This window comes from Lissotriton helveticus, chromosome 2_1 (genome assembly GCF_964261635.1).
Source record: "Lissotriton helveticus chromosome 2_1, aLisHel1.1, whole genome shotgun sequence".
In the NCBI taxonomy this organism is placed as follows: domain Eukaryota; kingdom Metazoa; phylum Chordata; class Amphibia; order Caudata; family Salamandridae; genus Lissotriton; species Lissotriton helveticus.
In genome coordinates this window covers 259,503,552-259,527,167 of record NC_136059.1, presented here as the reverse complement: position 1 = coordinate 259,527,167, position 23,616 = coordinate 259,503,552, and the positions used below count along the sequence as shown (strand labels likewise).

Below are 23,616 nucleotides of genomic sequence, written 5' to 3'. Positions count from 1 at the left end.
GGTCTTCCTAGTCTCTGTTCATTGTACAAATGTGCCTTAGTGAAGCTAGAGGTGGGCTAACATGATAATGGCTCTCTCCGTTTTACTATTTGCTGTGGGGAGCCCTGTGGTTCCGCAGCCCTAGGGTTCCTTGTAAGACTTGTTATTGGTGATATTTGCTGACAGATTCTCTGCAGTACTCCCGGTCACCCTGTCAGAACAGGGAAGTTTGCCGGTGCTTCCACGCCCTCATGCGAAATTTCACTTTGCTACTTAGCTGTTTGTTGTTTTTCTGTTTTTGAGTGGATACTCTACAACCTGATTGGGCGGTTGGAGTGGGAGGTGGGTGGTGGGTAGGGGATGTACTATTGTTCACAGCCAGTATGATTTCAGGTTTTGGGTCCGGTCATTGGAACTGGAATTGGGTGACACCACGTTGCCACTGTCTAGTCACACATGTGGGCCTAATATACTAGATCTCACGCTAATACGATAAACTTTCTCACATGGAACATTAGAGGGTTGACTGAAAATAGGAAGACTAGATTAGTACATGCCTATCTATCCAGGCACAATATAGATGTATGGCTATTGTAGGAAACATATTTAAATGTCACACCATCACACAGGCTTCGACACAACTGGTGGGGTAATGTGTACTCTTCCGTGTATTCCAATTATGCACGTTGGGTGGCTGTGTTGATTAGGCGGGGAGTGGACTGGCGAGAGGGAAATACCTACGTAGATCCCGAGGGGAGGGTTCTCCTCCTAAGTGGGACTCTGAGCAGCGTTCCACTAGTTATTGCAGTTGTATATGGCCCCAATGTGGACGCTCCAGAGTTCTTTCGAGATATGTGGACTAAGGTCAAAAGGACAAGTTTCAGTACGATTTGGGCCGGGGATTTTAATGCTATTTTAGACGGCGAACTGGACAGGCATTGCGCGGCTCGTCCCCTGCATCCGAATGCAAGTGCCGCCTTACACAATATAATATCTGATGGTGATTTAATTGACATCTGGCGGAGGCGACACCCCCTACCTAGGGAGGGTACGTGTAGTTCTAGCCATCGTAGTGCCTGGTCTCGGTTGGATTTTTGGTTGATTTCTCAGAGGTCTTTGGCACACTCTCTATCAGACCATGCCCCCTGCCTGCTGAGGTTGCAAACCCCCCGGAGCACCCCCCGTGCCTTCACTTGGCGCCTTCCACCACATGCCCTGCTGGACGAGGTCTTCAAGGAAGAGATACGCTTGGACATTACAGATTATTTCACCCTTAATGCGGGTTCAGTAGACACTGAGGCCTCACTATGGGAGGCGTTTAAAGTTGTTATTAGGGGACAGTGGATTGCTAGACAGGCGGCAGTACTGAATGCCATCAGAGGCGCAATCACTTCATTGGAAGCCCAGATAAAAGAACTTGAAAAAAAATGTATTCCACCAATGAGCTAGATACCGCCCCCCCACCCCCTGAAGGCCAAACTTTTGGAATTCGCCGAAGGGGCCCAACGTGAGGTAAAATTCCTTGGCAAATATGCTGAGGTGCGGAGGTATGGCGAGTGTGATAGACCGGGTCGCACACTGGCTGGTATGATCTGCCCCTCTAGGTCCCTCATGTTCATATACATACTCAATACCACACAAGGAGATGTCACCAGGGGACAGACAGAAATCTTAGATGCCTTCTCTGCATTTTATTCTCATCTCTATACTGCTACCCAACAAACATATCCTGAGGGGATGCAAGAATTCTTAGATTTCATTGCCCTAGTCTGGTTTAATCATACCCACCGAACTTATATGGCTCTCCCCATTACAGTGGAGGATGTTGCTCAGGTTATAAAAAGCCTGCCACTCGATAAAGCCCCGGGGCCAGACTACCTCATTCTTTAAGACCTACGTGGAGGAGTTGGCGCCTAGGTTGTTGGCGGTTTATGAGGAGGCTCTGGAGGTGGGTGTCCTACCTCAATCCATGAGAGAAGCAATAATTATTATCCTATTGAAACCCGGTAAGCCAGAGACTGAGATAGATTCCTACAGGCCACTATCGCTCATAAACGTGGATGTTAAAATCCTTGCAAAGCTGATTGCTAACCGACTGCAGCCTTTGCTCCCTATGGTTGCACTCCCCGACCAATCAGGGCTCATCCGTGGGAGGTCGACTGCTTATAATTTAAGAACTATTTTCTCAGCGCTGCATTACCTTCATCCAGAGGTACACGCTGGTGCTATATTTCTAGATGCCACAAAGGCTTTTGACACGCTTGAGTGGCCTTATTTGTTTACCATTCTGAATCGCATGGGGTTCAGCCCGCTTTTTATCAGCCGCGTCCGGCTGCTGTGCACTTTGCCGGCTGCCCAGATTTAGGTGAACAGATTGCTTTCCGATCCGTTCCCTATATCGCGTTGCACCAGGCAGGGATGTCCGCTTTCTCCCTTGCTCTTTGTCATTCCGATGGAGCCCCTGACCGCCTGCATTAGACAGCACCACACATCCCGAGGCATTGGCTTTAGTACTAGAAGCCTACTTATTTCGCTTTATGCGGATGATGTGACCTTATACATCATTAACCCCGAGGAAAACTTAGACACGGTCCTTAGAGAGTTTATTCGCTTTGGGGGCCTAGGTGGTGTCTCAGTCAATTGGGCGAAGTTGGTGATTTTTCCCCTGACGGATGGCACACCCCAGGTGTCGTCTGAGTTTCCCTTAAGATGGGAAGCCGAGGCAGTTAAATATTTGGGTGTGTGGTTGAGTTGGGATGCACAAGAGGTGTGGAATCTGAATTTTGGTAGGGCGGTCACTTGGTTGGAGGAAAAGGTTAAAATTTGGTCCAAAATGCCACTGTCCATGGCCGGGAAGATAGCATTAGCTAAAATAGTTATCTTACCGAAGTTCCAATATCTTTTTGTCAATATCCCAATCCCACTCACACAACATTTTTTTAACACCCTCAAATTGCAGTTGCTTGCCCTGGTCTGGGTGGCAGGTCAGGCACGAGTGTCCTGGGACCTGCTGACTCTCCTGTTGCGACAAGGGGGCTTGAGGGCGCCCGGTATGCATTTATACGCACTATGCACTCAGGCCCAATTTCTACACTATTGGGTTCATCCGATGCCCTACCAGCCCCATGTGACGGTTGAGATTGATGCGCTTGCCTCTGTTCGGAACAGGGTACCGCTGTACCAGGCTCCACGGCGTCCCCGCGGAGACATAGTTATGGCTGAGACTCTGCGGTGGGTATGGGGAGAGCTGCGGAGAAGGGCTGACATTCCGCTGCTGTACGCTCCTTCCGTCTCGCTGGCACAGAATCCCATGTTGCCTTGTATTTGAGATGGGGTCAGTAAGGCTCTCACTCATGACATGAACCTACACACATTTGCAGATTTGTATCCTGGAGACATGTTCAGACCTCCTCCTGAGGCGGGTGTAGATCAGACGATACCATTTGCTGAGCTCTTCTAATATCACAAATTGCGTGCAGCGTGTCGTGCCTTATGGGACAGCTTCCCTGCAGCTCCTCCACTGCTGCCTGCATTGGAGAATGTGTTGAAATCTTCCTGTCCCAGAAAACTTATAACACGCATATATACCCGAATGCAAAACACAAACCCGTTAGTGAAACCTAAATCCCTCCAGTGTTGGAATAGCGAACTCCCCACTCCACTGACTGAGGCCCAGTGGGAATTCTGTTGCGGGCAGCTCACTAAATTCTCCCCAAACTACAGGCTACATTTGATCCACTTTAAATACTTGCATAGGTTCTATAGGACACCTGTGAGTCTGTGTCGTATGAGGAAGACAAGAGTTGCTGGAGCTGCAGATACACTCAGGCCTAATTTCTACATGTGGCGTGGGACTGCCCAAGGATAGCTGATTTCTGGTTCAAAATGTTCGCAGCAGTGAGCCAAATCATTGGTAGAACTGATGTTCCATCCCCAGCACTAGGCTTACTGGGGTATGTCAAAGACACACTGCCTAAGCAGCGTAAGCTACATGCACTTCTCCTACTCTTTGCAAAACTACAGGTTGCTATCCACTGGGGGGGGGGGGGGGGGGGGAAGGTGCCCTCAATCAAGGGTTGGATAAATGATGTTACATACGGCCACATACAACTAAGTACATTTTGGGAACTCATGCCCTCGAGGCCCCGTAACATATGGGGGCGTAATCTAGGGGCCCCCTCCGTCACTGTGCCCGAGCGTGAGAGCACCTGTCTGGGTCCGGAGCGTGCACGCTTGTGTGCGGTTGAGGGGAGCTCCATGTACTTTTCAGTGGATGTGGGGGCCTTCAAGTTTTGTTATGCCACTGATCATAAGTTAACAGGGCTCCTTCGCATCCCATCTCCTCGGCAGTGGCTTTTCATTTAGCTCTGAAGACCGTCCAATGGAGAAGAGATGAAAGTGGTACCTAACTTGTCTTCCCAGACACCTCCCCATCGCCTCTCAGTGACCCAGTTGAATTACACCATCTGCTGTCCATGCTCAGTCAGTTCCTAAACCAGAATGGAAGCATGGTCCCCAGATTAACACTGTGTACAAGGTGACATGTTTTATTTCCCCATGTCAAATACCTCAGGACAATAAATCTCGGGCAATGACATTGTTTACAAGCTGTCTCCGTGGAGCCGACTGGGGGGGGGGAGTGAAAGCGCGCGATGCGCGCGCTGTGTAACCCTAGCCCTACACGAGGACAGGAGATGTGCAGGCGTACGGAGTGTCCTAAAGCCTTGCGAGTGCACATCGCCTGTCCAGGCGCGCACATGGTTTGTCTCCCTTCGCAAACCAAAGCAACAACAATAGTCTCGCCAAGGCGAAGCAGCGCATGCGCTGCATATGCTAGGCGAGATCTAAAAAAAGAATTAGGACTAACCAAGTTAGGCAGTATGCGAGGGACATCACGGTGCATGTCATCACGTCACGTGACAGGCACCTGGCATCACAGAAAGTGACATCATAACTCATGACCTCACAGGAAGTGACATCACAAGAAGGGACAGCAAACCTTAACACCTCAGTCATATGTTTAGCAGTTCTAGCATGAGCATATTTGAGTGCATTACAAGATTTAACAAGTGAGATTTTGCATTAGGATTGTGCCAAAAAAGTGACACAACTCGACACAAAATCTGGGCCTCAATTTATAGATTTATTTTTCAACAAACGGCCACAAAGAAATTGGCAGCAAGAAGAAATGTGGCATTAAATCTGTTCTGCTTAATTGGTTGCAGTGTCTGCATTTTAAAATATCTTAAGGGGTTAAGGTACCTGCTGCAGAGATCTTTGTGTGCCCAATAAATCTCAGGGAGTAATATTAATCATAATAATGGTAAGGAGGTTGATGCATTTGCTGGAGAGATTTTTGTTTTGTCTAGTCCCAGTTATGAATCAAAATAAAATAGTGGGTTAATATGTATTCTCTCCTGCAAAGCACATCATGTAACTTTCAGATAGCAGATTTTTGATTTTATGAAGCTAGGTAAGTGAGTTACTGCTTTTAACACAAAGATAATTTTGTTACTTGCAGTTCATAAACTGTAATCCTTCTAATATAGCAAAGTGAGCTATGAAGGACTTGTGACATCCTACACCTGCTAACCCTGTCATCTTATGTAACACATTATGTAAGTTGATTTACATACATATGATTTATTGTCCATGTATAATGTTTACGTGTGATATAAAGCACTCTGACACACTGCATTAGGATGTGTTAGGGCTTTTATATAGCGCGTGACTCACCCTGGGGCATCTCAGCGCTTACCAAAAGGGAAATACAGAGGTCGGAAGGACCAGGAAAGGATAGTGTTCTACGTGATCTTTCAGAACAACCAGGTTTTTAATTGTTTCCTAAAGGAGAGACAGGTGTTGGATTTTCGCCGCGTCACTGGAAGTGAGTTCCAGTATTTAGGGGCTATGAACGAAAATGCTCTGCCACTAGTACGAGTTAGCGGAATGCGGGGGATATTCAGTAGTACTAAAGCATTGGATCTTAGATTACATTCACTTGAATGTTTAGAGAGTTTGTTCTGGAGATACGATGGCCCCTCTCCTTTAAGAGCTTTAAAGGAAAGGCAGCATATTTTAAACATGGAACGTTTTTGAATCGGCAACCAGTGTAGTTGTCTGAGCAGAGGGAGGGAAGGAGTTCCAGGGGGACAGTTCAAAATCATTCTGGCTGCGGTGTTCTGTATCACCTGCAGCTTAGCCAGAGTGGTAACCCCAACATCTGCCAGTAAGGAGTTACCATAGTCTAGTGTACTCCCTACCATTGCCTGTACTACGGTTCTGTGTTGCTCCTGCGGCAGGTGGGGATAATTCTGCGCCGTAGAAGCAGATTATAGTAACATGATCCTGCGATGACTCACATTATCCTTCATGTTAAGCTTGGCATCCAGCTGGATTCCCAGGCTTTTTACTGAGGCCGATGGCTTTGGAGCCTCACCCAATTGGGGGGGCCACCATTCCGAAGTCCAGAGATGAGCAGACTTTCCTAAGAGCATTAGCTCCGTTTTTCCTGGGTTGAGTTGTAAACACTGCTCCATCATCCAATTTGCGATCGCCAGCATACCACCCGAAAAACGCTGTTTCTCATCTATGATGTTTTTACCGATTGGGAACAGTAGCTGCGTATCGTCGGCGTACAAAATAATCTCAAAGCCGAAGAATTGGATTAGCTTAGCCAGGGGGGCCAGGTATATGTTAAAAAGGGTGGGGCTGAGACAGGAGCCCTGTGGCACCCCCTTATCCAACAGGAATTTGTTTTTTGAGACAAATGGTCCAAGTGTAGTGGTTTGCCATCTGTCCCTTAAAAAATTTCTCAGCCACTGTAGAGCTGTACCTCCAATGCCGCACTCACTTAGTCTCTCCGCTAGCCGCCGATGGGATATCGTATCGAATGCTGCGGAGAGATCTAAGAGGATCAGGATCGAAGAGCCTCCGGCATCGAGGGTGCGCATCAGCGAGTCGGGAACCGCCAGAGTTGCTGTTTCAGTGCTAAACCTGGTCGGAAACCCGACTGGGAGGGGTCAAGTATGTCATTAGCTTCCAGGTACTGACTAAGTTGGGTGTTTGTTTTGGATTCTAGCAGTTTCCCCAATAGGGGTAATAGGGATATTGGCCTATAATTACTAAGCTCCTGGGGGTCTGCAGATGGCTTTTTTAGAATAGGCCGCACAGAGGCCTCTTTCCAGGCACTCGGAATAAGCCCAGTCTCAATCAAAACGTTGAAGATGCGTTGGACCATGGGGGCACATGTAGGAGCCACAAGGGCCATAGTGCTGGGTGGACATAAGTCCAGTGGAGACCCGGATTTGGCTGTTTGTAGTAGTTTAGTTGTGTCAGCCAGTGAAATGTAATTGAACTGATTAAGTGCACCTATGATAGGTGCAGAGGTATTATCCAGCTTTCTATTTGTATGAATTGTACCATAAAAGAAATAAGACAAAATAGTGGTATTTAAATTGTTATTTGTGTTAAATGCTGGTACATACCAGCACATTCTTACAGTGCATGCATATCTCTTATATATAGTGACCGAACACAATTAAAAGCATGCCTCTCTCAAGTACCTGTGAAGTGATAAGCTGTGTGCCTTTGTTTTCCCTCCAGTGAATTTAGGCGAGAGGCTCCAGATAGCTTCCAGCCAGGATATTCGAACAAAAGGAGGCCTGATGGCCCCTTAACTTCGCCTTTGTAATGGGCCAACTGGAATTTAAAATAAGAAAGCCCCTTCTCCGCCTGCATGTTGCTGCTCAGAACTAGGGCAGGGCGTAGTTGGCGTAGTGCCACTACCGCACACTATGCACAATTTTGGGGAAAATGTGTGGAAAAAGAGCGCACGTCCTGAGGGTCTGTGTGCCCGGGACAGGGGTCCCTTGTGCCTGGGCAGGCTCCCCGATCTCCCCGGCCTGGCTGGGTTCAGAAGCAGGGACCGGCCCCGGGGCCCAGGTTTCGGTCAGGGCCTGGGGTTTGGGAGCCCCCGTCCTGTGGCCTGCCAAGTGTCCATCTGCCCAGGACAAGGGTCCCTGGTGCAGAGCCCCGGAGACCTGCAAGGCTCCATGTGTTCCGAGCAGTCCTCCCCCGGGCGGCTGGTCCCCAGGAGCGCCTGCGGGCCTCCCCATGCCTGAGGCCCAGCGTGGGGTTTCAGAGCCCACCCATGAGCCCTGCAGCCCAAGCCTTGCAGTCCCTGAGCCCTGCAGCCCCAGCCGTGCAGCCCCAGAGCCCTGCAGCCCCGAGCCCTGCAGCCCCTGAGCCCTGCAGCCCCTGAGCCCTGCAGCCCCGAGCCCTGCAACAGCAGGCGAGAGCCCTCCCGCGAAGGCTCGGGGCAGGCAGATTAGCATTATTCCCAGAAAAAGGGGTAGCCTTCTTCCGTATTACTAAGGACATGGTATGCCGGGACTCCCCTCCCGAGCTCCGGTGGTCCTGCCTGTGCCTGAGGCCCTGAGCAGCCGGGGTCCCGAGCCCCCAAGCCCTGCTAGGGCAGGCAGGAGCCCTACCGGGAAGGCTCGACTCGGGGCAGGCAGATGGGAGTCCGTTCGGTCCAGGCCATCTGGTCGCATCTGTCCCCTTGGCGATCTGGTCGCACGCAATGCTTTCCAATGGGGCGACCAGATCGTCGGGCTGCCCTGGATGTCCTGATGAGGGCTCATTTGCCACCCGAATATCAGCCTGGGTGCCAGGAGGTCGGGCACATTCGCGCCCCGGGGTCCCCTCCGTCACTCGGCATGCATGGGTTCCCAGAAAGAGGGGTAGCCTTCCACCGGATTACTAGGGACAAGGTACTCTGGGACCTCTCTCGGCCTAGCGGTCCTCAGCCGTCAGCTGGACGGGCCAGGATGCCGCCCCAGCCCTGGGCCCGTACCGGGGCCTGCTGTGTGGCAGGCTTCCCTGGATGGACCCAGCCCAATAGAGGGAGGCTCCCCGGGCCACTGGGAGGGTGGCCTCCCCACCCCAGGCACTGTCCTCGGTCCTGCTGCGTGGCAGGGGACCCGTATGAGGTCCCGTGGGCCAGCGGAAATTTCCCGTGTGCCGCTGAGCCCGGGAGCCCTGGCTGGGTCGAGGGGCCCCGCCGGGTCCCGGGTAGAGTGCTCCACCCCTAGGCCCCATCCCCCGGCCTGCCGCTCTGCCAAAGGCCCGGACGAGGTTCCGTTGTGCCTGGGGAGCCTCCTCTTGCTTGGATGTGTTCAGGAGCTCGGGCCCCGGGGAGGGTGGCCTCCACACCCCGGGCTCCGTCCTCAGTCCTGCCACGTGGCAGGGTGCCCGGGATGGTGTTTGTCGAGCCCGGGGAGGCTTACCCTGCGTGCCTAGGATCCCTGGCTGGGTGCAGGGGCTCTGCCGGGCCCCGAGTCGGTTGCTCCGGCTCTGGGCCCCGTCCCCCAGCCTGCCACACTGCCAAAGGCCCAGGACAGGGTTCCGTTTTGCCCGGGAAGCCTCCCCTTGCTTGGCTGGGTTCAGGAGCTCCATCCGGGGCCCCTGAGGGCCCCGGAGAGGGTGGCGCCCCACCCGGGGCTCCGTCCTCATTCCTGCCATGTGGCAGGGTGCCCGGCATGGTGTCCGGCAGGCCTGGGGAGTCTTCCCCTGTGCCTCTGGGCCTGGGAGCCCCGGCTGGGTCTAGGGGCCCGCCGGGGCCCAGGTTGGGTGCTCCGGGCCTGGGCCCGGTCCCGGTCCCCCAACCTACCGTACTGCCAAAGGCCCAGGACAGGGTTCCATTGTGCCCGGGGAGCCTCCCCTTGCTTGGCTGGGTTCAAGAGCTCTAGCTGGGACCCCTGGGGGCCCCGGGGAGGGCAGCTTCCGTCCTCGGTCCTGCTGCGTGGCAGGGTGCCCAGGACGGAGTCCAGAGGGCCCGGGGAGGTGTCCCCTGCGCCTCTGGGCTTGGGAGCCCCGGATGGGTCCAGGGGCCCTGTCGATCCACGGGTCGGGTGCTCCGGCCCTGGGCCCCGTACCCTGGCCTGCTGCTCCAACAAGGGTCCAGGACAGGGGTCCATCGGTCCCCTGCAGGCCTCTCCTACTTGTCAAGGTGTCCGCGGGCCCCAGGTCGGAGGGCCCGTCGGGTCCCCTCACAGGCTCCATGGCTGGGGCCGTGCTGGGGCCCAGGGCCTCCGGTCCCCCATGCCCCGGCGCCCGCTCACTGTTTCGTTGGGGCACAGAGTGACCAGATGGCTTCCCTTTCGTGCTCGGCAATCTGGTCGCACCTTTCCCTTCGGCCATCTGGTTGCACTGATAACCTCGGCCATGTGGTCACACACAATGCTTTCCTATGGGGTGACCAGATGGCCAAGCTTCCTTGGAAGTCCCGATGAGGGTTCATTTGGCTCCCCAATCCCAGCGAGGGCTCCAGTAGGTAGGGAACTTTCGCACCTTGGGTCCCCTCTGTCACCTCGAGCACATGGATTACAAGAAAGGGGGTAATTTTCCTCAAGATTACTAGGGAGAGGGTCAGTTAGACCTCCGTGAAGTCCGGCGATTCTGAAACAGGGAAAGGCAGAATCCGGCCTACCCGCCGGGGCCCCCAGGGGCACGGGTACGCACCTCCCACTCGGCCCCTTCCCGATGGTCCTTTTTCTCCAAGCTTTTTTCCTCAGCCAGACCTCTGTGAGGTCCGGCGATGCGGAGACGGAGGAAGGCGGCGCCCAGGCCCGCCCGTCGGGGGCCCCCAGGGACCCAGGTACGCACCTCCCTCTCAGCCCCTTCCCGATGGTCCTTTTTCTCCAAGGTTTTTTCCTCAGTCCGACCTCCGTGAGGTCCGGCGATGCTGAGATGGGAGTAGGCGGCACCCGGGCCCGCCCATCGGGACCCCCAGGGGCCCGGGTATGCACCTGCCTCTCAGCCCCTTGCCGATGGTCATTTTTCTCCCAAGTTTGCTCAGGCAGACCTCCGTGAGGTCTTGTGATGCTGAGACGGGGGAAGGCGGCACCAGGGCCCGCCCACTGGGGCCCCCAGGGGTCCGGGTACATACCTGCCTCTTGGCCCCTTCCCGATGGTCCTTTTTCTCCGGGTCGGCTTGCCCCAGGAGCAGGCATGCAGGGGATGCTAAGCCAGCATACCCCCTGCACAGGGTGGCCTGCCAGGGGATGCCCCAGCTGTACTCTGATCAATTGAGCACTCTCGGTCCGTTTAGGGATGGACTGCTTGGCCAGCCTCGGCTGTTGTTTCGAGCAAAGAGCTTCCTCCCTGCATGGTCGTCCGACTCGAGGGCCTGCCACCTGGTGGGAGGCCCTTTACCCAGCAGAACGAAGGCCGAGTGGCCCTGGCAGCTCGTGCCTCCCAGTGCTCTGACCCAAGCGGAGGGGGTCGGTAGCGCCAGGCCCTTGGATGCTGCTGCCCAGCAGGTCTGTAGGCCCCGCGCGCCACACCGTCACCCCTCTTTGCCCAGCACATTTCCACAGCAGCTCAGAACGACCATTCTGAGGGGTGCCGCTGCCACCAGGCTCCGGCACTCCGGCTTCTTGCTCAGGCTGGACCTCGGCCCACCTCTCCCTCCCAGGGGAGACGGCTGGGCCTGCCGGTGCCCATGCGACCGCACCTCTCAACACCCCTCCAGCGCAGGCGGATGGACTCCTTCCCCTGGCAGGCTCCAGAGAGATGGAGGGGTGCGCAAAAGTTGCCGGTTGGGGAGATGGGCACGCGGCCCCCACCCCGTCAGCAGGTGTGGCTACCTGGTTGATCCTGCCAGTAGCATATGCTCGTCTCAAAGTTTAAGCCATGCACGTGTAAGTACACACGGCCGGTACAGTGAAACTGCGAATGGCTCATTAAATCAGTTATGGTTCCTTTGATCGCTCCATCTGTTACTTTGATAGCTGTGGTAATTCTAGAGCTAATACATGCCGACGAGCGCTGACCTCCTGGGATGCGTGCATTTATCAGTCCAAGACCAATCCGGGCTCGCCTGGCTGCATTGGTGACTCTAGATAACCTCGGGCCAATCGCACGTCCCCGTGACGGCGACGATACATTCGGATGTCTGCCCTATCATCTTTTGATGGTACTTTCTGTGCCTACCATGGTGAACACGGATAACGGGGAATCAGGGTTCGATTCCGGGGAGGGAGCCTGAGAAACCGCTACCACATCCAAGGAAGGCAGCAGGTGTGCAAATTACCCACTCCCGACTCGGGGAGGTAGTGACAAAAAATAACAATACAGGACTCTTTCGAGGTCCTGTATTTGGAATGAGTACACTTTAAATCCTTTAACGAGGATCCATTGGTGGGCAAGTCTGGTGCCAGCAGCCACGGTACTTCCAGCTCCAATAGCGTATATTAAAGTTGCTGCAGTTAAAAAGCTCGTAGTTGGATCTTGGGATGAAGCTGGCGGTCCGCCACGAGGCGAGCTACCGCATGTCCCAGTGCCTGCCTCTCGGCGCCCCCTTGATGCTCTTGACTGAGTGTCCTGGGAGTCTGAAGCGTTTACTTTGAAAAAATTTGAGTGTTCAAAGCAGGCCGGTTGCCTGAATACTTCAGCTAGGAATAATGGAATATGACTCTGGTTCTATTTTGTTGGTTTTCGGTACTGGCGCCATGATTAAGAGGGACAGCCGGGGGCATTAGTATTGTGCCGCTAGAGGTGAAATTCTTGGACCGACGCAGAATGATCCAAAGCAAAAGCAGTTGCCAAGAATGTTTTCATTAATCAAGAACGAAAGTCAGAACTTCTAAGACGATCAGATACCGTTGTAGTTCCAACCATAAATGATGCAGACTAGCGATCCGGCTGCGTTATTCCCATGACCCGCCGAGCAGCTTCGGGGAAACCAAAGTCTTTGGGTTCCGGGGGGAGTATGGTTGCAAAGCTGAAACTTAAAGGAATTGACAGAAGGGCAACACGGGGAGTGGAGCCTGCGGCTTAATTTGACTCAACAAGGGAAACCTCACCCGGCCCGGACACGGAAAGGATTGACAGATTGATAGCTCTTTCTCAATTTTGTGGGTCGTGGTGCATGGCCGTTCTTAGTTGGTGGAGCGATTTGTCTGGTAAATTACGATAACGAACGAGACTCCTCCATGCTAACTAGTTACGCGACCCCCAGCAGTTGGCGTCCAATTTCTTAGAGGGACAAGTGGCGTTCAGTCACAGGAGATCGAGCAATAACAGGTCTGTGATGCCCTAAGATGTCTGGGGCTGCACATGCGCTACACTGAACGTATCAGCGTGCGTCTACCCTTCGCCGACAGGTACGGGTAACCCGCTGAACCCCGCTCGTGATGGGGATTTGGGATTGCAATTATTTCCCATGAACGAGGAATTCCCAGTAAGTGCAGGTCATAAGCTTGCGTTGATTAAGTCCCTGTCCTTTGTACACACAGCCCGTCGCTACTACAGATTGGATGGTTTAGTGAGGTCTTCAGATCGGCCCCGCCGGGGTTCGGCAACGGCCCTGGCGGAGCGCCAAGAAGACGATCAAACTAGAGGAAGTAAAAGTCATAACAAGGTTTCCGTAGGTGAACCTGCGGAAGGATCATTAACGGTGGAGTGACCCGAGTGACTGACGGTGCAAGCCCAAAGCCCTTGGCCGCCTCCTGCAAGCACTCACCCCAGGCACAGGGCCCGTCCCTGCCCTGGCGTGCCCCGACTGCCAGAGCAGTCCGCAGCCACATGGGGCGCTTGGATGAGGACCAGGACTTTGACGGGCCTCTTCCCCCTGGGGAGGGCCGGACCGACATGTGAGGGACCGGGCATGGGGGGCAGCCCGGTCCCCTGTCCCTCTCCGAGATGGAACCCAAGTTCACCCTGCACGACACCCACCACGGTGGGGGTAAACAGAATGGCAGTGCATCCCCAGGCTGGTACCACCCCTCCCTCGAAAGGCCCTGATGCCGGCTTCGCCCTCCCGTGCCCGAGACCCGGCCCGATCCGGGTCCGGGCAACTGAGGAGCGGCCCTTCTCATGCGGCAGGGCGGCCTGGAAGAAAAGGGGCCGAGGGCCTGAAAAGGGGACCCCGGATCTTCTCGGTGGGAGGCGTGCGGGATGGGGAGCTGACTGGCTTTTCCCTTCCGGTACCTCTGACTTGGGCAAACGGTGGGGTGGGCTGAACGCCAGCCAGCCGGCACGGTTGGGGCTGCCCGGCGATGGATGGCTGACGTGCAGGTGGAGCGTGCAGGTGGAGGTACCCGGTTTGTCCTGGTCCTGTGCGGCCAGGCCGAGGGGTTTGAAGACTCGTCCGGTCCCTCCCGGTTACCCCAGGAGGGACCGGCTGCTGCAGGGCTGCCTGTTCCTGTCGCACTTGAAGCCCCCTTCCTTGCCCGTGGGTGGGTGGAGGGGACTCCCGGGCCGAGCGCCTGGCAATGTTTTTTTCTCCCAGCGGTGCTGTCTGACTCCCAGAGGGGAAGCCTTGAATGGGGTTCCTGGGCTGTCTCGCTGCCCGGGTGGTGGACGAACAGCGTCGCCTTCCTCCAGCCTCTCCTGCCCCCGCAGGTGGGCGAACGTTTTTGAAAAGTTGCCTTATGGCTCTTGGCGGTGGATCACTCGGCTCCCGCGTCAATGAAGAACGCAGCTAGCTGCGAGAGTTGGTGTGAATTGCAGGACACATTGATCATCAACACTTCGAACGCACCTTCCGGCCCCGGGTTCCTCCCGGGCCTACGCCTGTCTGAGGGTTGCTCGATCATCAATCACCCTGGGGCTTCCATGGGACGCGGCTGGGGCCGTCGCAGGGTTAGCTCCGCTTCCCCTTTGTCCCCCTACAATGTCAGACTCCCCGATCACCAATGGCAGGGTCCCTCGCCGGGTCCGGCCATGGAGGTACGCTGCCGGCACGCTTGACCCCGAGAAGGGGTCTGGCGACCGATCCGCCCTGGGCCTATCCCGGGATGCTGGCTGCGTGCCCCGTGTGGCTGTCTGTAGTGTCCCACCAGCTGCCTGCGCGCCTCAGGCGCCCACCTCCGTGGCCGGCTTCCCAGTGAGGGTGAAACCCCTCCAGATGTGATTCGGGGAAAGAGGGCGCGTGCTGCCGGGACGCCAAGCCCCTGCTCCGGCAGGGGCCTGGCCTTCCCCGGCAACCCCCTTGACGCTCCGGCGGTCTTCTTCTGACTACGACCTCAGATCAGACGTGGCTACCCGCTGAATTTAAGCATATTACTAAGTGGAGGAAAATAAACTAACCAGGATTACCCCAGTAATGGCGAGGGAAGAGCCCAGCGCCGAATCAATGTGGCATACAGAAGACCGACTCCCCGGCGTCACTCAGGGGGCCCAAGTCCTTCTGATCGAGGCTCACCCCACGGATGGTGTTAGGCCGGTCGGATCTTATCAGAGTCGGGTTGCTTGGGAATGCAGCCCAAAGCGGGTAGTAAACTCCATCTAAGGCTAAATACGGGCGCAAGACTGATAGCCAACAAGTAGCATAAGGGAAAGTTGAAAAGTACTTTGAAGAGAGAGATCAAGAGGGCGTGAAACCGCCGAGAGGTAAATGGGTGGGGACCGTGCAGTCTGCCCAGAGGATTCAACACGGTGGGAAGGTCGGTAGCCTGGGAGATCTAGATCCCCTCTGCAGGACCGGCACCCCGGGCCCTACCCAGCCCCCGCAGGGTGTACTTCCTCCGCGGTGGTGCGCCGCGACCGGCTCCGGGTCAGCTGAGAAGGCTCCGGGTGGCCCTACGCTCTGGCGGAGGGTGTTACAGCCCCCCTGGCAGCAGCTTCGCAGTGTCCATGGGGCCAAGGGAGATTCGACAGCCTCGGCGCCCTCCTCCGGGCACCCGTACCCGGCTGCCCCTCGGGGTGCGCCGGGCGGTTGAAGGGGGGACTGGGCCCCCTGCTCCCGGTGCGACTGCCGATTGGGGCGGACTGTTCTCAGTGTGCCCCGACCGTGTCATGCTGCCGGGTGGGGAGACCCACGCCGGGCGCCAGGGGTCTGCGGCGATGTCGGTTACCCACCTGACCCGTCTTGAAACACAGACCAAAGGAGTCTAACACATGTGCGAGTCGGAGGGCCGAGCAAAACCCTGTGGTGCAATGAAGGTAAGGGCTGGCGCGTGCCGGCTGAGGTGGGATCCTGCCGTGCTTCCAACGGCGGGCGCACCACCGGCCCGTCTCGCCCGCTCTGTCAGGGAGATAGAGCATGAGCGTGCGTGACAGAACCCGAAAGATGGGGAACTATGCCTGGGCAGGGCGAAGTCCGAGGAAACTCTGGTGGAGGTCCGTAGCGTCCTGACGTGCAAATCCGTCGTCCGACCTGGGTATAGGGGCGAAAGACCAATCGAACCATCTAGTAGCTGGTTCCCTCCGAAATTTTCCTCAGGATAACTGGCGCTCGGAGCCCCCAGTTTTATCTGGTAAAGCGAATGATTTGAGGTCTTGGGGCCGAAACGATCTCAACCTATTCTCAAACTTTAAATGGGTAAGAAGCCCGGCTCGCTGGCATGGTGCCGGGCATGGAATGCCATTGCCTAGTGGGCCACTTTTGGTAAGCAGAATTGGGGCTGCGGGATGAACCGAACGCCGGGTTAAGGCGCCAGATGCCGACGCTCATCAGACCCCAGAAAAGGTGTTGTTTGATATAGCCAGTAGGACGGTGGCCATGGAAGTCGGAATCCGCTAAGGAGTGTGTAACAACTCACCTGCCGAATCAACTAGCCCTGAAAATGGATGGTACTGGAGCGTCGGGCCCATACCCAGTGTCGCCGGCGCTGAGAGCCGCGGGGCTAAGCCTCGATGAGTAGGAGGGCCACTGTGGTGAGAACGGAAGCCCTGGGCGAGGGCCCGGGTTGAGCCGCCGCAGGTGCAGATCTTGGTGGTAGCAGCAAATATTCAATCAAGAACTTTGAAGGCCGAAGTGGAAAAGGGTTCCATGTAAATAGCAGTTGAATTTGGGTCAGTCGGTCCTAAGAGATGGGCAAGCACCGTTCGGAAGGGACGGGCGATGGCCTCCGTTGCCCTCGGCCAATCAAAAGGGAATCGGGTTCAGATCCCCGAACCCTGAGTGTCGGAAACGGGTACCCTCGCGGCATTCAGTGCGGTAACGCAAACAATCCTGGAGAATCTGGTGGGAGCCCCAGGTAGAGTTCTCTTTTCTTTCTGAAGGGCAGGGTGCCCTGGAATGGGTTTGCCCCGAGAGAGGGGCCCAAACCTTGGAAAGCGTTGCGGTTCCGGCGGCGTCCGGTGAGCTCTCGCTGGTCCTTGAAAATCCAGGGGAGATGGTGTAATCTCGTGCCGGGCCGTACCCATATCCGCAGCAGGTCTCCAAGGTGAACAGCCTCTGGCATGTTAGAACATGGACTAGGGAGCTGAGACGTGGCTCGTCTCAGCTCCTGGTCCACGCTGCTCTCCTGAGCCTCCAGCTGCGGCCGACCCGTGTTTCAACTGCCGGGAAGCACACCATCGGCTGACTGAACATGCGGGGCACAAACTGGGTGTTTTTCAGCGGCTGCTGAACTGTCCCTGCGATCGGGAGAGTTGCGGACGGACCCCGGCGCTCGACAAGATGGCGCCCACCACCGCACCCCACGAGTGGCGAGGATCCTTGGTTGCCTGTGAGGGGTTTGGGGAGCCTGGGGAATGCCTCGCCGCTTCCAGTGAAGCCAAGTCTGCGCACACCGAGCAGCGACACCCGCAGCAGCAACCACTATGGGGCCATGAAGGCGCAGCTTGGACGGGGATCGGCGATCGCGGCTGCCGCCATGAGAGCCTTGTGGCCGGTGCTGAGGCGCATCTGGTACCGAGGAATGCAGGGCTCCCTCCATGGAGCCCGGGCCCCGAGGTCCCACCAGAGCCAGACGTTAACATCGCCTGAGGCCCACCTTCTGCTACTTTCACTTCCAGCTGTCTCGCTGAGAGATGCCAAATAACCGTGAGGCGATATGAGGACGCTTCATCTTACAGCCACTCCACTGCTGTTGCCTTTCCGTATTACCAGGCACAGTGGTGCAGTTTCGGAGAGAATCTCGACACTACAGCGTGACGCCCTGGGCTTTTCTTGGCTGTCTTAACCTGGGGGGGCACGCCATCCTGGACTGCGTCTCTGGCACCCACGTGGACTTCCACAGACATTTGGCATGCAGCCTGAGGGGCACTGCTGCCCTTGCAACCCAGAGACTGTGCCTTTGAACATCCTCGGCGACTCTGCTGCCCAGTGGCCCCTGAGCATTTGCCCATCTAATTGACTCATTTTGGTTTCGGTGGTCCCCCATTCCCTTTCCCTCCTTGCTCCTGTGGCTTCTCCCCTCTGCTCTGCTCCTTTATTCATGGACTTCGTTACTTTCTTTTCTTTTGTCATGGCCGCCATATTGCTGCTGATCTCGGCCACTTCTTTCTCCTGACCCTGGCCCACCATCTTGTTCGTTCCCTCGGCCTTTACCCTTCTCCCTCGTTTCCCCCTAGACGATCCTCAAATGTTTCTGATTTGCCTTTTTTCCATACCCCAGTATCTCTCCCACCCTCCTTACTCCCATCCAATTCTACTATTTGTATATATATGTATATAGAGATAACTCTAATCACTAGTAAGTGCTGTAGACCATTGTACTCTCTACCATTCCTATGTGACGCTTAGAGTCTATCCATTTGCATCGCTTCCTTGAGTGACTCTCTTCCTTGTGTGACTTTACAACTTGTACATTTGCAATTTTTTCTGTTTGTATCTTTTATGTAACGCACGTAATCCTAAGTCCTTATGTATTGAAACTGGTTCTTATGTAAAGCGCTCTGACACCTTCGGGTAAAATTAGCGCTGTATAAAATCGCATTAAATAAAAAAAAATTAAAAAAAACAATGTAGGTAAGGGAAGTCGGCATGTCAGATCTGTAACTTCGGGATAAGGATTGGCTCTAAGGGCAGGGTCGGTCGGGCTGGGGTGCGATGCGGGGCTGGGCTTGCATCGCGGCTGGACGAGGCTCCTCCCTCTGGGGCGGCAGCGACTCTGGATGCGAGCCGAGCCCTTCCTGTGGATCGCCCCAGCAGCAGTGGCCGCCTCTCCCCGTGCCCCCTCCCCGGGGGCGCAGAGCCGGCGTTCTGTCTCGGCCGGCACCTAGCAGCTGACTTAGAATTGGTGTGGACCAGGGTAATCCGACTGTTTAATTAAAAGAAAGCATCCCGAAGGCCAGAGGCGGGTGTTGACGCAATGTGATTTCTGCCCAGTGCTCTGAATGTCAAAGTGAAGAAATTCAAGGAAGCGCGGGTAAACGGCGGGAGTAACTATGACGGTTGTAGTGGCCTTTACCTCCCAGTGGTCCCGCCGGTAACTGCCTCTGTAGTGCTAGACTCTGCGTAGAGAAGCATATAGAGACAGGCCAAACAAGGTTCTATCATGGCAGCGAGCGTGATAGTGAGAAATAGCGAAGCAAACAAACCCAGTTCCAGATGGGGTAGTTCCTAGAGAATAAAAACCCAGTTAAGATGGCATAAAGAGGTGCTGTCTTTCCCAGAAATCATTAACCTCCTCACCGAATTTGACAAACCAGCACCCGCTTCCAACAATGCAACAGCTAACAACGATTCAGATCACGATATAGGCCCTAGTTCACCCTCCATAGCAGAAAAAGACACAACAATAGACCTCAGCAAATCCATCGAGTTTGTGGCCTCCTCAGCCAAGAATGACATTGGTACAGCAAATTTTGAAAATCTACCCGATGTGTACGAGGTCAGCGAAAATGTAATAACCAAGAAAAGTGACTACACAAAAAAAGTCACTTATTTGAAGTACCCAAACGAAAAATATAAATGTGACTTATATGGAGACATAATGGGAACTTTTAAAGAACTAAGAAAACATGTCTCCAACAAACACAAAGGCTTCTATCTTAAAACGTACTGTTCAAAATGTGATAAAGAAGCCGAATACCACAATATTGCATGCCATTATGCCAAATGTAAAGGAAGACCTCAAAAAGGAGAGCTTCCATTCCTGTGCAGCTTCTGTGACCTCAGATTTGGAATAAAAATTGGTGTTTCTCAACATGCTCGGCATGCGCATCCAAGAGTGCAATATGAGGCTAGACTAGCAGCTCTAGCAAGCAGCAAACCGTCAAAATGATGGTCACAGGAATAAATACTGCTAATAGCAGAATTGGAAAAAGTATATGAAAATAAGAGGAATATTAATGCGCTGATGGTTCCACATTTTGACAATAAAAACAGAAAACAAATTACAGAAAAAAGAAGAGATAGAAGAGATAAAAGCAAAAAATCTGCAAAAGATGTACTGCAAGCATCAAATGTTTCGGAAAACGACTTTTGCGATGAACCAGAGGTTACAATGGAAGTAACAACAGAAAAGCGCAAAGACTTTATCAACCGCAAACGTGCGCAAAAAATCAAGAACTTTGATGAACTGGAAGACAGAATCACATAATTCGAGAAGTACACCCAAAACGCAAAGGAACACGATGCTGCTATGGATCTGATGGATGAGGTAGTGACTTATATCGCAGTAAACACCACTGATATAAGTCCTACACCAGCAAGTGTACCAACAAATGAACGAGCAAGAGAACTCAATAATGAGCCTATGAACTCTGCTCAAGATGAACACCAGAAGGCCTCAGTAGAGAACAAGATAACAAAAAAAGACAAGAAAAACGGAAGGCTTAATCGGATGCACAAGAAAAATTATGCCAAAGTAAAGGACAGCTATAAAGAATACCAGGCAATGTTTCAAAAAGACTTGCCAGGATTATCACTGATGGGGCAGAAGATGCCACTTGCCAAATCAGTGCTGATGAAATCTTTCAATACTACAAAAACATAATTGAGAAAGAAAACAAGAAAAATCCTAATTTCATGCCGATTGACCGGATACCAGAGGATTATGAAATTACAAATCTATGTAAAGAAATAACACTGCTCGAAATAACTCATGCCTTTGAGAACTCCAATTTAAAGAAAGCGGTGGGGCCTGATAAGATTGGTCTGAATGACTTGTATAAAGTACACAGCAAACAACCAAGACTGCTGCCCAGAATCCTATCGTCTTAGTTGATGATGAGAAGAGTACCAGAAATTATCAAAAAGAACCGATCAATTTTGATACCCAAGAATGTACCCATTAGTGAACTTAAAAAAATCAGTAACTGGCGTCCAATTACCATCGCTACTGCATTCATGAAGTTATTCACAAAAATATTAACACATTTTTTTTTTAATTGAATACGAGACAAAAAGGCTTCATGAAGGTGAGAGGTTGTCTCGAGAATCTGACTCTCCTGCAAAATATCATAAAAGGGGCACGAAAAAACAGTCACTCGTTAGCAGTTGTGTTCATTGATATATCGAAAGCCTTCGACTCTGTCAGCCATGGTCACATTATACAGAGTCTCGCAAGGTAAAGAGTTCCATCATACATCAGAGACATAATAAAAGACTTATACACTGACTCAACAACATCTTTCAAAGGAAAGTACAACGAATCAAATCTTGAAATAACAATGAAATCTGGGGTCAAACAAGGTGACTCTCTATCCCCACTACTATTTAACATTGCCATGGATCCTCTGATCTGTGATCTTAAGAAAAATGGCAAGGGCTTCACATTTGGATCAGATGGTCTTATTGAGCAAATCACCGCTCTCGCCTTTGCCGATAATATCGTAGTACTCAGCAATACATGGGAAGGAATGAGTACAAATCTGAAAATCATTGAAAAGTTCAGTAAAACCACAGGATTAAAACTTTATGTGAAAAAGACACATAGAGTTTATATCAGTCACCATAAAGATAAAATCCTGGTTAACAACTGTAAACCATGGCAATTTGAAAAAGAAAATTAGTGATGTCACGCTTGCACTCTGAATTGCCCTTTGTACAAGGTTGTTGCGTGCTCCAGGGTGTACCCTCCTTCTGAGTACAGGTAAATAACTAAATTGCGTAACCCTTCATTGAGCGACGTCCCCTGGTCACAGCGTTGCCCCCTTTGGGGTTGTAAAGTTCCACAAAATGTTTCTGAATGAGAAATTCAAAAGTGTTTCAAAACTTCTTTATTTTCATTTTGTTTTTCAAAGTTAATTCTTCAAGGTAAACAGTCCAAACTCAAAGATACATTGATGTTCTGTCCAATGCATTTCCGCTTGGTCACAGCCTTCGTCAGGGACCGTGTTCTATAAATTAAATAATCACAATTAAGGATATGTCAGAGGCTACAAGTCCCACACATAGTATGAAATTAACATGTCTAATAATCAAATCTCCAATGATCCAGTAGTGCGACTCAAAATTCCTAATTAGGGGAGTCGGGTAAATTACCATTGAGAGAAAATATTGAACGTGCGTTCTAAGGTGCATATACGTGTGCATATGAAAGTGAATGATCTCCGTGAAACTAACTGACAAAGTTCGAGTGCAGCGTGTGTGTGCCCCTTCACCAATTCGATGACGGCAAGAATATCACGAAAACTTTAAGTTGAATTAAATCCACCGCAAGTGAAGCTCATTCCAAAGTAAAAATACTGCAAAGTGGAGCGCGCGCTTACCGTTTAAATGTAGGTACAGTTCCCAAACGCCATTCCCCTAAAGGTGCTGTTTCCCGATCAGTGCCGGGCGTGCCGGTTAAATCGCCATGTTAACTCATAGGTATAGAAAGAGAACTATGTCCGTAACCATGTTATAAAGCGGCCATGATAGACTGGGGTGAATAAGGAGATCTCAAGTGAGAAAGATCAAATAGGTTCCGAAGTGCAAAATAAATTAATCGAATAACGTTACGCGCAAAAACTAATAGTAGTGTTGTCCAACTGTTGCTAATCGACTTGAATTGATCTTTACCATGTATATAAATGATAAGTAGTGTGGGATATCAAAACATAAATTGAACGATCGATTACCATTGCAGTTTAAATGAGCAAATGAAAAATGATATAGGTTATTGAAGTGAATCAACAAGGTAGCAATATAAGAAATCATGCAATCACATGTTATGTTAACCTTTCGGAATTAGTCCATAATCATAGATAACAGCTAAATTCAGTCCGATCATTCATCCCTGTTGGTTTCAGAGTATCCAGTTTAAAAATCCAAAAGTTTTCTCTTTGTAGTAAGGCCTTGTGGTTATCAACACCCTCACGTTTTTTCACAATTTCCAAGATGGTAAATCTAAGTTGACTGATATTGTGTGAAGCTTCACAAAAATGGTTTGCAACCGTCAATTTAGTGTGTCTATTCCGAATGTTCGACTTATGCTCGTTGAGCCTGATTTTCATCTTTCTCTCAGTCTTGCCCACATACCCTTGTCCGCATGGGCATTTCAACAGATATACAACATTCATGGAATCACAGGTTGCTGACACACGCAGTTTAATCTTGAAGCCTTTACTTGGATGGGTGATGGTATCTCCTCTGATGATGCTATTGCAGTGACTGCAGTTATAGCAAGGTAATGTTCCCTGAAAGGTTTCACTGATGTTTTCTGCTTTTGGTTTAATCATGTTGCCCACATTCGTACCCCTTTGATAGGCAAATAAAGGTGTTTCTTTGAAAATATCATTAAATTCTGTCTCTTGAGATAGTATCACCCAATGTCTTTTGATGATCCTCTTGAATACTTTACTCTTCGTTGAATATTTTGATACTACCACAACCCTTGTGTTCTCCTTTTTGGTCGCTTGGATCAACAAATCTTTTCTGTCTTTTTGGGCGCATCTGGATTTGGCATCATCCAATACATTTTGAGGATACCCTCTTTCTTTGAATCTCAGTTCCATTTCTCTAATTCTGAT

General features: G+C 52.2%; 1 non-coding gene and 2 pseudogenes across 1 annotated transcript; all 3 read left to right on the top strand.

Moving 5' to 3' along the window:
* Window positions 1-11,627: 11,627 nt before the first annotated feature.
* Window positions 11,628-13,438, top strand: LOC144820675 (18S ribosomal RNA; annotated as a pseudogene).
* A 981-nt stretch (window positions 13,439-14,419) lies between these two features.
* Window positions 14,420-14,573, top strand: LOC144820900 (5.8S ribosomal RNA). The gene has a single exon (XR_013608033.1). It is a non-coding gene; the product is annotated as a 5.8S ribosomal RNA (ribosomal RNA).
* Window positions 14,574-15,029: 456 nt separating this feature from the next.
* Window positions 15,030-18,659, top strand: LOC144820780 (28S ribosomal RNA; annotated as a pseudogene).
* Window positions 18,660-23,616: the final 4,957 nt, after the last annotated feature.